This window comes from Meriones unguiculatus, chromosome 3 (genome assembly GCF_030254825.1).
Source record: "Meriones unguiculatus strain TT.TT164.6M chromosome 3, Bangor_MerUng_6.1, whole genome shotgun sequence".
NCBI classification, from domain to species: domain Eukaryota; kingdom Metazoa; phylum Chordata; class Mammalia; order Rodentia; family Muridae; genus Meriones; species Meriones unguiculatus.
In genome coordinates this window covers 139,347,871-139,362,107 of record NC_083351.1, presented here as the reverse complement: position 1 = coordinate 139,362,107, position 14,237 = coordinate 139,347,871, and positions in this window count along the sequence as shown.

Here is a 14,237-nt window from a genome sequence, read left to right as displayed (position 1 = left end):
TGTGTACTTGAGTTTCTTTTGGATATATGCCTAGGAGTGGTGTGGCTGGATCTTGAGGAAGCACTATTCACTCATATAGACATATAATATAGGATAAACCTACTACAATCTGTACACCTAAAGAAACTAATCAAGAGGGAGGACTCTGGCTAAAATGCTCAATCCCCACTCCAAAAGGCAAAGAGATGGACAACAGAAGAAGAAGAAAACAGGAAACAAGTTAGGAGCTTCCCACAGGGCCTCTGAAAGGCTCTGCCCTGCAGACTGTCAACGCAGATGTTGAGACTTATGGCCAAACTTTGGGCAGAATGCAGGGAATCTTATGAAAGAAGTGGGAAATAATAGTTAGATCTGGAGAGGACAGGAGGTCCACAAGGAGAGCAACAGAACCAAAAAATTTGAGCACAGGGGTCTTTCCTGAGACTCACACTCCAACCAAGTACCATGCATGGAGATAACCTAGAACCCCTGCACAGATGTAGCCCATGGCAGTTCAGTGTCCAAGTGGGTTCCATAGTAATGGGAACAGGGACTGTCTCTGACATGAACTGATTGGCCTGCTTTTTGATCATCTATCCCCTGAGCAGGGAGCAGCCTTACCAGGCCACAGAGGAAGACAATGCAGCCACTCCTGATGAGACCTAACAGACTAGGGTCAGAAGGAAGAAAAAGAAACCCTCCCCTACCAGTGGACTTGGGGAGGGGAGTGTGTGGAGAAGGGAGGAAGGGAGGGATTGGAAGGGGAGGAGGGAGGGAACTAGAGGGGGGATACTAAGTAAATAAAGTATAATTTAAAAAAAAAACTCTATAAATAAAATTAAAAAAAAAAAAGCTACCTCTCAACTGGAGAGAAAGCCCAATGGGGGCCATTCCGGCTAACATCTGGACTGACACTCACCTCTGCCCTGTGGCAGTCCAGCGGGCTCGGGGGTTTGGAAAGAGGACATAATTTAGGCACAGGCATGTGTATCTTTATGAACCTTTGAAGACTCCTCCACGAAAGCATTGCTTTTGACAGGTACTGCTTCTCTATGTTCCAAATGAGGTCTATTTTTTTGACAGCCATGCTTCCTGGCCAGGTCCTTCTCTGAGAGGGTTCAGGAAGATCTCTTACAGGGGTTTGAGAGGAGTCCATGATATGAGCAGCATTAGGAGGGCTGGCAGAAACATGAACACACTGGCGCTTGTGGCAACTCCTCCCAAGAGGGGCACACAGCGAGCATCGAACCCTGCAGCGGCTGCTGGAAAAGGCTATGCTACGTTGAGCTGCTGTGCTTAGCAGGCATATCACAGGACAAGGTGAGCGCAAACGCCTGGGCAGATGGCTTAGGAAAGTGGGCAGACACCGTTCCCAGGGGCTGGAGAGTCAGACATTTTTAAAAGTACAATCTTATTTTATTTATCCGTTGATTTATTGTTATTATTGTGTGTGTGTGTGTGTGTGTGATACGTGTGTAAGAACATGCAGGTAGACACCAGAGAAGAACTTTGTGGATTAGGTTCTCTGCTTTTACATGGGTCCTGGGCATTGAATTGAGGTCATCAGACTGACACAGGTGCCTTTAATTTCTGAGTCATCTTGTAGCCATCAGCCAATTGTTTGCTTTTTGTTTTGCCTTTTTACTAAGGAAGGAGGTCCCCTGAATGTGACTCTTTCAGTACCAAACCCAGGAAAATCCTGCTTTGGTCATCCTACCTGAGAATAGGGTTAGTCTGACTGGAAGCCCTTTGCCACCACGGGGGGGTGGGGGTGGTGGGAGGGGGGGGCTATCACAGTCATGAGAAGTGACAAGTTTCACAAATCCTTGTTGACCTTGGGTTTGGGGGGTAAGCAGTGTGTCATCAAAGCCACAGGGTGCAGACAACTGAGAGGACAATGGGAGTGAGGGAAACTTTCCCCATGACAAATCCAGCACAAAGTGTGGCCCTGATTCTACTCCAGCTGCAGCTGCTGAAGAGGGATTGTAAGGGGAAGGTGCCCATAAAAAGCCTTGCAGGCTCCATCCCCTGTCCCCCACATGCCTGTGAATCATGCTGAATGCCTCCTGGGCATTGGTGGCAAGATGACAGCTGGCTCCCATCAGCAGGGAAACTTACATCACAAACTAGCTCAGCTCCTGTGCCTGGCCTGGCCAGTTTGCCTTGCCTCAGCCTAACTCAGACCTTTGTGGGTGGCTTAGGGGGGAAAGCCCTCAGAATGGTCATTGACACCGAATCTCGGAGTAAACAAGACGGTGTTCACTTGGCCTTTTATCTGGTGCTGCAGTTAAGAACAAGCTCACCCCCATGAAAGACACTTCCTTCCTTTTATAACCAGTGCTCTCACGTAGATATCCTGTCCTGGAACATTCTGTCCTGTGCCAACCCAGCCCTCCATCCCAGCAGTGGGCATAAACAGAGGCCATTCCTATTCTAGGAATTGCACCCAGCACCTCCAGAGTCATTTTCCTTGGAAACTTGACAGTCACCAGGTCTCCTAGGACTCACTCCATCCCCTCTGCCCTTCCTTAACCCATACTGACAATACAAGTTCATCATTCATCTTTAATTTGTGCAAACCTCCTACAGAGATCCCCCTAAAGAAGAGACTTGTGGTATCTAGAGAAAGTAGCAGAACACACAACACTGTGTTGCTTCAGATTTCAATTTATATTTTTCTTGAAATAAACTTGCCAAAATAAAAATAATGGGAGGGTGTTCTAATTTCATTTCTGTTGCTGTGACAAAATACTCTGAAAAAAACAACACAATTGAGGGGAGAGTGGGATTTATTTCAGTTCACAATTCCAATTTATAGTCCATCATTATGGGAAGATCAAAGCAAGGACTTCTAAGAGCCAGTGACATCACATCCAAAGAGAAGTGAATACATGGATGCTTGCTTGCTTGGTTGTGCTAGTTTAATTTCTCTACTCTTAGGTAGTTTGGGATCCCGTGCCTAGGGAATGGTGCTTCCCACCGTAGGCCTGGGCTTCCCACCTCAATTAAGACAATTTCCCCCACATACATAGCCACAGGCCAACACAAGTGTGGACAATCCCTCGGTGAGAATCTCTTCCCATGTGATTCCGAGCTGTGCCAAGATCATGATTAAAGCGAACCATTACAGAGGAAGTGTCTAATCAGCTTTTCCGTGGATTTCTAAAATAAATGCTTCCGTCTCTTATGTAGACTTTGTATATTGTATCTTAGATGCAGAAATTAGAGACTGTTATGCCCCGATCTTCGGGTCCCCAAAGACCAATAGGAGACGGACCACGTGTGCAAGAGCAAAGAGCTTTATTCAGGCTTAAGCTTGGTCTCTCCACTATCACCAACACAGTAGATTTATTTGGGGTTTGAGCAAGAACCTAAAATTCCCAGCTTAGCAGCTGCACGACTGGCTGACATTCAGCAAGGGCAAGCTTGTTACAGAGTGATTGGCTAACTAACATAACTAACATTGAGCGAGCTATCTATAGACCTCAGGAATGCTAGGTCGGTGGGCTGCCCAGCACAGATGCCCCACCCTGAGATAAGATACCTTCCCATTCTTGTGGTTATCTCCAGGCTATTACTTGGGTAGGTAATTTTATGGCCTTGTTTCTGGGACTGATGACTTTGGGGGAGAGGGGGTTATACCTAGTCCTTTCAAGGCATGGTTCATGTCCTTCAGGAAAGCACTTCCTCTCCCTCCCCCCCCCCCCCGAGGGAAAGGTAAGTGAATGTGTGCAGTTGTGAATATCATGACAATAGGCGGGGGGCGGGGGGGACTATGGGAGTTTTGGAACCCACTGAAGCAGTCAGCGTGGTGAGTACCTTCTAAGAAGATGAAAGCTACAGAAAATCAACAGCAAGGGTCATCTGCAAAAGAGGAGAAGACACAGGAGACAGGCAGCCTGCCCATCAAATGACAGAACCTTAGAGGAAAAAGGGCTGGCAGTCTGGCTCCATGATAGAGCCTGTTAGTATGTGCACAGTCTCCCACCTACTACCTCTCAAAAACAGGTAAAGCAGGACCAGGTTGCTTGGGGCCTTGTGTGCAATGAGAAGTAATTCTGAGGTTTTATTCTGGGAGTTTAGAGGATTTACTGTCAAGGGCTTTAAAGTGGGACTATCAGGTTTGTCTCTGCTGTCTCTGTAAAGTCAGGGCAAGAAGAGGCTTGTAGTAAATAAACTAGCCAGAGGCTGTCAGCAGTGGGCCAGGAGAGGAAGGCTAGCTCTGAGAGGTGGAAGCAGGGATTGGAAGAAGGTAACACTTAAGACTACCAGGGTAAATCAAGGCTGGAGCCCAAGTGTTTGGAGATGGGGTGTGCTCTCCCATGGCTCAAGGCTGGAAGGGTATGGAGAGGAGTGGAATGTGGCAGGCAGTAGCTCCAGGCTCAAGCTTAGATGCCTTTTCTGTGCCTCTCTTAATGGAGAACCGAGCTGATATTCAGTCCCAAAGACAGGACACACCGGGACTCATCTCACAAACTCATTTCAGCCCACAAAGATGCAAGGAAAGCAGTAAGCACAGAGGCATTCCAGAAACTTTCGAGTCCTCTCAAGGCTCAGGGCAGGAGGCACGGGAAGCAAAGCAGCCTCTCAGTGGGGTCAAGGGCTGGGCTGTCCCCATCAGCAGAAAGCTTGCACAGTGACTGTAGGGCCCACAGTATTCCTGATAGGTCAGAACTCTTCCAGAGCCTGTTCCATCCCCCTCAAGCTCTCTGCTGCTCCCACACAGCTGATGCCAGCAATTCCCACCTTCTGCCCTTTCTTTCTGACTGACTAAGGTAGAAACTGGCCTAACCAGGTTCCACCTGAAACTCCCTCTGGGAAGACACATTTAGAAAGGCCTACAGCCTGAGGCCATATGGGCTTGTGCACTTCCTCTAGGAGGAGACCAGCCTAGGATCTTAGCAGCTAACTGTAGGTTTTTAACTTCCTTAGTGTTTGGTACCAGATCTGTTTTGTCCATTTGACTTGGCATACCAATTATGTAACTTAATAACTGAGTTATAAACCTATCAAATGATGCAGGAAAAGGCAATTTCTATTAAAACAGAGTTGAAAGCCTAGGAGCACTGAACAAATCAACAAAAGAATTGCCTCGTGGTAAGAAAATTGCAAACTCTAGACAGAAATGATGGACGATGCTAGAAGGATGCTGCACTCTTTTGTTTTTAAGTCTGAGTTGTGGTTGAAATTTCTAGGCATGGTAGATACTAGGAAACCAAAGAGGAAGCCTTTCTCAGCAGCTTTGGGTTCAGAAAGAGGCTTTGATCACAACTCGGGATCTGCAGCTGAGAGTATCTCAATACAGGGTTTGAATAGAATGGCTAATGGATGTACTTGAGCCGTTGCTTGGATTTTTATGATAACAACAACCGTCTTAATATTAATAGGAGACAAGCCTGCAGTCTTCCTCCGTTGCCCTTCCTCTAAGAACTCACCCTGCTTTTCTTCTGCCCTTGAGCTCTGGATTGTACTCTCAGTTACTGACCAAAGCTTCCTTGCCTTCCCAGACACCATCCCACCCACTGGCCTTGTATCTCTCTTAGAACACTAGTTACCCAGAACTCATTGGTGTCCCCCCCACTTTAAGATATGTATTAACTTAATAATTTAGTAAAAAGGCAAAAACTCACTAGAAAGATAAGTGATACAATCTTAAATTACAAGTTTTAAAATCCTAACAAACTCATAAACATCAAAACGTCATGAAAAAACAACTAATATGTAATTAGATGTTGAATTCAACCCAAATTCTTTCTGACAAATATCTCTCTTTAGAACGCCATGTTTCCCCTAGAAAATCTGGGAAAATGATTTAGTCTTTCCTCTAATAGGACTGATGCTTGTTTTCAATTTTTAAATTAGGGGCAGTTTGTAAAATTTTGTTTCAAATTCACTGCCTTTTCTTGGCCATGTCAAGTACAATTAGGATATTGTCCAATTTTGCAAACCCATGTCAAGTTCCTTTCATTCTGAGAGCCGTGACTCGCAGGGCATCTAAGTAAAGTTTTCTTTTCTGTGGTGAACTGTAAAAGTACCAAGTTGACATTATTTGTTAAGCAGCTTAGCTATTACTTACTCTTTCAGAGGCTTTAATTTTTTTTGTTACATTCTCTTTATCAGTATATAAATTACAGCTCAAACCAGCAAGGAATGAATGGGGACCTGTGCAGAAGTTAGTGGGCAAAGTTACCTCCACGGAGCATAAAACCATCAAGAAAGGCAGGGTCCAACAAAAGCAAGGAAAATGGTGGGCAAGAACAGCAGAAGCCCAGGACAAAAAGGTTGGGGCAGAAGTCCAGGGTAGAGCATTTCCCAATGTGTAGAAGGCCCTGGGTTGTTCCATCCCCAGCACCAGTACATGGAATTGAAACGAAGCAGGATGAAAGAAAAAAAGAATAAAAAATTATAGCCAAACCATCATATGCCTTTAATCTAGGAACCCAGGAACCCAAGAGGCACAGACAGGCAGTTTGCTTCAAGTGTGAGGCCAGCCTCATCTACAGAGTGAGTTTCAGACTACATAGTGAGACCTTGTCTCCAAAAGAAAAAATGAGAGAAAGGAAGGAAGGAAGAGAGGGAAAAAGGAAGAAAGGAAGGGAGGAATGGAGGGAGGGAGAAAGGAAAGGAGGGAGAAAGGGAGGAAGGGAGGGAGGGAGGGAAGAAGGAAGGATACAAGAACATATTTGGTACAGTTGTAATTTTTTTCCCCCAAAACAATGCGGTAGAAGTCACAAAACCCAGCCTTTAGCTTGTATTGGTCATTTAGAGTCTTAAATTATGCTTGTCTATTTCTCTCGGCGGGGAGGCACAGCACACAGGTGGAGGTCAGAGAACAACTCGGGGGAATGAGCTCTCGCCCATCATGTGGCAACCAGGACTCAAGCTCAGGTCTTTGAACTTGGCAGCAGGCACCTTTATTTGCTGAGCCATCTTGCCAGCCCTATGTTGGTTACTTTTGATGCCTGTTGGCCGTTTGGGTTTGCTCATTTAAGAAATCTTCTTCTTTTTTTTTTTTTTTTTTTTTTTTTCATTTAAGAAATCTTAATGCACCATTTATTATCATACTTGCTTTCCATCATGTTTTACCTCTGGAGCAACTCCTCATTTGTCTTGAGCATTTATGGCAAATATCCCTCTCTCTCCTCATGAGCTTGCTTTTGGTTCTGTTTCTAATATCTCTAACAAATGCAAAGCACATCTGTTTAATTATTCTCTGGCAAGGCCTCTGAATTTTCTATTTTTACCTTTCAGAACTCTGGGAATTCCTGGGTCATAAATCCATTCTGCAAGACATTAAGTCTATATTGTTTTCTTTATATTAACCTTTCTGCATTTAATGAGCCTGAAGTCTGTCTGTGACCGTGATGTGAGGTATGACCTTATGCAAACCCTTCTCTCCTTCTCACCGCACTGCAGCTCCATGTGGGCTACATGCTAGGTTCCCATGTGCAGTGAAACTTCTTCAGGGCATCTCTCCTGTCCCACCAGTCCCATGTCAGATCCGGTGGACAGAGTGGCTAAAGCTGTGGGGAGCTTTAGAACCTTGAAGTGTGGCGGTCAGAGGAAGAAAAGAAATAGACCAATGATCAATTTATAAGAAGAAGGAGAGATTTGATTTTGGGTTTGATCAAGGGTGAGTGAATGGAGGAGAAAGGCACTTGCCTCGTGGTAGCTTTAGGTACAAGGAGGTATGAAGAAGGGAGGCTGGTGTTCCTATGCCAGTCTAGGGCATGTTCCCAGTGACCTGTCTTCCTCCTACCAGCTCTCATCTCCTAAAGGTGCCCGCACCCAATAATACCACAAGCTAAAGAATTAACCTTTATTACGTGAACCTTTAGGGGCCCCAAATCAAGTTAATACACACAAAAGAGACACAAGGAACAAGGCTAGATGGCAGGTGGGACAGGCGGGATCCGTCTGTGTGAGCTGAAGAGTGCCAGAAGCAATGAGAAACTGGGAGAGAGGCATGGACAAGCGTGGCCTCCAGAGGGAGCAAGGGCTTGTGGACACCTTGGTCCAGGGCTCTGAGCTTCCAGAACTACGAGAAAACAAACACCTCCTACCTTATGCCATCTATTTGTGACATTCTGTTTCAGCAGTCCCAAGAAACTAACCCAAGAAACAAGGTTACTCTAAGGGAGGGACAGGAAAGCTAGGAGAAGGCAGTGAGGGGGGACATGGGCCGTGGGGTCAAAGGGCACCAAGATCCTGCAGGCAGAAGGGTTGTGTTGAAGAATGGATAGAAGATGGGAAAGTCTCAGACTAGTGCAGATTACACACTAAAAGTTTTTGAAAGAAAAAGTCTTCTCAGTTAGGAAAGGGGTAGCACCACCAACCAGGACACGAGCTTCCGTTCAAATAGTTCAGAGCCCACACATCGAAAGCTACAACTGTCACTCGAGCAGTTCAGGGCAGACTAAACTAGACTAATAATGCAGCGTGCTTCTCTGTGAGAAACCAGCTCAGGCAAGGGCGGCCCTGCACGTTCTGGACCAGAGTGCTGCTATGGGCAGCAGCCAGCTGCGCTAGTCTTGTCTGCCGTATGATTATGCCACTTCCTGATCTCTCTTTTATTGCTTTGTTTTATTTTCTGAACCTTATTACACTTTGACAAATGCCTGAAATACCATAAAATCACAAAAGTTTCAGAGAAAGAGAGAGAGAGAGCATGAGGAATATTCATTCAAGCCAGGCATTGTGACGTCTCCTTGAGACCTCATCTGCCACTTTCTGCACAGTATTGCTGACACACAGAACAGACAAGAGGCCCGGAGACAGGGCTCAGTGAATAAGAACACTTCCTGTTCATCCTCAGGACCCAGGCTCAGTTCTTAGCATCAGGGCCTTACAACCACCTGTAGCTTCAGTCCTAGGGGATGCAATGCCCTTTTGGTCTCTGAGGGCATAGGGAATACACACAGTGCTCGTATAGACAGCATTCTACACACAAAGTAAAATAAACAAACCTTAAAAAAAGAAAACTGAAGAGCTATCAATTTGTGCAGTGCAACAACTTTTCTTAATGAGTAGAACTTCTTTTTTAACACTGTAGCTTTGCACTGAAGTCTCACGCCAGTCTTTGGAAGCTGAGAGTTTCCCATTCTCTTGAATTGTATTTCTTTCATATTATTTCTTGTGTGCTGGGAATTGAAGCCAGAAGGAGGAGGAAGGGAAGGAGGAAGAAGATAAGGAGAAAGAAGAGGAATAAGAGAAAGAGGGGGAGTAGTGGGGGAGAAAAAGCTTAAGGAGGAGGGTAAAGGAGGAAAAAGAAGAGGAGGAAGGAGAAGGCAGAGATAGACAGGCAAAGGCATCCCAATTTCTTTAGAAATCCCCTACATTTAGTAGGAGGTAAGAGATAGACCCAGCCAGCTATCCTATGTTGGCTTACTTTAGAAAAAAAAAACTTTTATTTACATTTCTTATATTCTTTTTCTCCCTACTCCACCCCAGTCCCTTCCAACACCCCAACACCAGGTAAGAGAGAGAAAGGGTTAGTGGGAGAGGGGGTGCAGTTCTCTTAGCTGCTTCCTGCTGGTCAGGGTTGTCAGGTTCCTTGGAGCCAGTCCATTCCTCGTTTCAGAAGATTCCCATCTTCTTGTCTCACGACAGCAACCGAGAGCATCAATAGGGAAGCAGGAGCAGCCTTGTTCTTCCTCAGAGCTCTGCACCCTCTGGGCTCTGGCATTTATTCTCTCTCCAGAGTCCTCAGATTTTAACTGTCTGCAGCTAAAGAGCTCCTCTCAGAGCCCGCATGAGGTGAATAGTCTGCTGCTGTGGACCATCTGAATCAGTCACACACAGCCTACGCCTGGGACCAAAACAAAACCATGTTTATATCGGCAACAGCCCTCTTTGTGCACAAGTTCTAGACAGTTCCTAACATGATGTGTCTGGCAACAACAGATGGCAAGAACAGGAAACAAAACACAATTTCTTGCTCCAGCCTTGGCAGGAATGGGGGGGCGCTCTCTGACAAGGAAGACAGGCACTAGGGCAGAGCAAGCATGTCCCTGTAGCCCACCCATGGGCATCTCAGGCTGGGCACCGACAAAGCACCCTGGAGCAGGCAGCACCTGCGCAGAGCTGGGGGCTGTTAAAATTTGAGCCCTGTTCGTGTGTTTTCAGAGTTTCTCAGAAAGGACCCTTGGATTCTGCAGTCTGACTATGGGAGTATTATTTCTTCTTACCTCTAGGAATAAAAGAAAGCCCCCGCTTGTGCAAAGCCCAGTGCTTGATCTGTGAGGGAGAAATAAGGCATGCAGAGTTTGGATTTCCTTCCTTTCTCGCTCATCTGAGGCAGCCTCTACCCACGCTGAGTGTAAAGCTTCTTTGCCCCATCCCAGCAACCCCTTCCTCCTCATTCTTTACTAAGGGGTTGCTGGTAGAGAAAGGGATTCCTAGAACAGAGCCTGCTCCTCCTGACCCTCCTGACCCTCCTGACCCTCTAGTCTGGACTTGCTGTGCTGGAACAGTGACTGCTCCAGGTCTGGCATTATATGAGGGACCAGAGGAAAGAGAGTATAGATCAGGGGTTCTCAAAGCTCCACAACCTGAGTGAGAATGGACACCCTGGATCCTGTGTGTCCTGGGAATAATGAGGTTGGGTATGGATTGGAAAGGCAGGAGCCATGCTGTAGGCTCACGTCAGCCCCTCCCCATGAACTGAAGCATGGTCCAGAAAGATCCACGGGAGCACTGGTCACATAGAGGGTTGTAATTTGGGGGGGGGGGTTGCATTAGATTCAGCTCACACATGGGAGACAGGAGGAAGGAGAAGAGAACGAGAGAAGCAGGGGGAAGGCTCCAGCTGACAAAGTGTACCCCTCAAGGACTGTGTCAGAGAATGACATAAGACACTGCTAAGTCACCTAGGAAGCAGGCTAGCTCAGGCCTTTCTTCCTCTCATAAAACAATCAATAGCAGCCTGGGCGTCTGTACTCACATCCTTTTCATTCATTTCTCATCGCCTCTCCTTAAGGTTTGAATAGAAAATGCCCCTTCCCCAGGCCTGTGTATTAAAAGCAGGATCCTCAGCTGCTAGCACTATTGGAGGAGGTGGTCAGACCTAGGGGGTGAGGGCTAACTGGAGGAAGTAGGCTACTGGGGAAAGTGTTCTGGACAAATGTACCTTGTTCCATCCCGTTCCTGTCTCCCTCTGCTTCTTAGCTACGTGATGTGAGCACCTTGGCTTTCTACACCCTTTCACCATGCTGTTCTGTCTCACCGGGACCTGGAAACAGTGGAGGTGGCCTACGGAGCCCGACACATTCTCCTTTATGCTGGGGTCTCCAAAAGGCTTTACCTCCAAATGTCAGTGGCTTACTTTACAGATTCAGTTCATAACACAGGGGCACACTCAAACTGGAGAGGAGCATTTGCTGAACAGCAGACTACCACCAATGGCAACATAAAACAACACACATTGTTTATCTCAAGCAGCTGTCAGGAGGACTTCAGATGTGCATTAACTGGGTCTTTGGCTCAGGTACCTCCAGGCTGACACACAGGTATCTGCTGGGGCTGTGAGCTCATCCCAGGCTCAGGGTCTTTCTCCAGTCTCCCCGGCTGCCAGTAGAATTGAGTTCTGGGCAGTGCTGGGACAGAGCTCCATGTCTCGCTGGCTGTCAGGAGAGGTCACTGCGGTCCTCTGGAGGCCACCTTTATGTGGTTCCCATTCACACAGTCTCTGGTGTCAAAGTATCTTTCCTGGCCACAGGAGGGTGGGAAGCGCTCTCTCTCTCCATGCAGACTGCTGTGGAGAGCTGTATGAACGTCCTCTCACTGTGCTTAGCAATGCTGCTCTGGTCTCACCTGTACTCAGGCGAGAGGACATACAGCCTGGCTGTGGTCTGGGAATCTTGGCTAATTCTTACATTCTGTTGACTGCTGGAAAAGTAAGCTCAGAGTGTTGAGAATCCCCAGAACGGGAAGGAAGGGAGCTGGGAAAGTTAGCATGAAGCCTTGAGGCCCTTCCAAGTACACACACACACAGACACACCATACACACACACACAGGGGAGGGGACAGAGAGACAGAGACACAGAGAGAGATGGGAGGGGGAGGGGTTCAAAAGAGGTAAAGGCAGAGTCGTCCTAGCCCAACAGGCCTCCTGTGTCTTTGAGACTCACGCATTCTAGCTCTCTTTAAAGAGTCTACACTGGCTGGAGAGATGGCCCCGTAGTTAACGCACTTGCCACCCAACTTTGAGGACCAGAATTCTGTTCCCCAGAGCCCATGTGAATATTGCTTAGGCATGGCAACCCACCTGTAATTCCAGCCTTGGGAGGGGGGGACAGGAAGTCCCCAGAACCAGCTGGCTAGTGAGGCAAGCCACATGGCTGAGCTTTGGGCTTCGGAGACCCTGACTCAATGAATGATGTGAAAGATCCACCAGGATGGTTTTAGACAACTTCCAACTTCTACATGCACAATCAAGCACACACATGTACACCCTTACACACAGGAGTCCACACACATGTAACACATGTGTGCACACGTACATATGCACATGAAAATGGAAAAAGAAAAAAGCAATAATAAAAGAGTGTGCACTGAGGAGCTCGAGAAAGGGCACGTTCTGGTGCTTCTCTGCATGTTTCTGAGGCACACAACATTATGACTCAGGAGCACAGAGCTCATGCTAGGCAGCAGAGAACTTTCTCTTCTTCAAGGGCATCTTCAAAGGGGTCCCCTTGTGCACTGATGTGGTTTGAATCTGAAATGCCCTCCCACAGGTTCTTGCTTTGAGAGCCGGATCTCCAGCTGGCGGTCCTCCTTTGAAAACTATGGAGCTGTTAGGAGAGGTGATGGGGGCAGCAGTTTGAAAGTTATTCCCACCCACCTTTCCAGCCCGCTCTCTTCACTACTTAGCCCGTCATGAGCATCCTGCATCCTCCTCTACTTGCTTCCATCACTATGGACTAGACCACTCCCTCTGCCACGACCATGGCCTAAAAGCTCCCTGAAACCATGTACCAACCTAAATCTTATACTCTTGAGCTGTTGGGTTTTGTTGCTGTTGTTTAATTGTTGTTGTTTAATTTGTTTCAGAGACATGGTTTCTCTAAATAGCCTTGGCTGTCTTAAACTGGCTCTGTAGACCAGGCTGGCCTTGAACTCACAGCTATCTGCCAGCCTCTGCCTCCCTGATTGCGGGGATTACAGGCATGCCCCACCATGCCTGGCTCTTCAGCTGCTGTTATCTGGAGTTTCTGTCACAACAGTAATGATTGTGAGAGTCTCCCTCTAACTGTCAGGAAGAACTCTTGTGTCTGAGAGAAAGTCTCCAAGTTGAAGTTTCTCCTTTGCACAGCCTCAGTGAAGGTCCAGAAAGGGTTCATATATACGTAGGTTAAAACGAGAGGAAGAGGCACAGCTGCAAAGAGAGATCTAGACATTCCCATCCATCACCCTGAAAGATCTGGGGGTAGGCATTTCTAAAGGCCTCACCCCCTTAGCACTGAAGAACTCTGAGAGAGATTATGACAAGCCGGGCACTCTCTGTGGGGAGCACAGGCTCAGGCTGGGGTGGGATTCAGGAAAGCATGCTCTGAGAGCTCTCAGGCCTTGCTGCTCTTCCTGGAGGGAAGTCCCTCCTGTCCTTGGTCCTGTGGCACTGCTTGCAGAGAAGCCGTTCTGTGGGAACTATTTGTCATGTGCTAGGCTCAGCGGGAACTCAATAAAGGGGCCAGACACCGAGTCTGTGCAAGATTCCATGACAGCATGGAATGCAGAGAAGACAGAGCAGCTGAAGCAGGGGGCAACGGGTGACTCATAACCAGACGGAGCACGTAAACCCTCCAGGGAGCTCGGAAGAGGCAGGAATCCCCTCGTGCCGGCATGCTAAGGAGTGTTGACTTCATCAAAACTGCCCGGTATGGGTGAAGTCTCAAGTTAGTTTTTCCCCTCACCAGTGGCTAGTCCCTTCCCACAGATCTTTTAGGTGTTTGGAAATTAAGATATTTTTCCAAACATTTTTTTTAGACAGATTGTCAGTTAGCACTTAAACTTGGCTCCCAAAGAACAGTTAATAAGCTCAGATAAGTGGCTGTTTTTGTACCAGTCAGTTTTGATTTGACATGGGATCTTAGTTTTGGCAGGGAGGGGCAGGAAGCTGGAAGAGTCCGCTCTCTTCTTTTCTCAGTGGTGTCTGGGGTAGAGATTTCAGCATACTTAGCCACAGCAACCCGACCTTGAGTCAGCAATGCTCAGTCTGTCCATACCTAATGAAACTACGAAAGGATCTGTGGAGCCCCTAC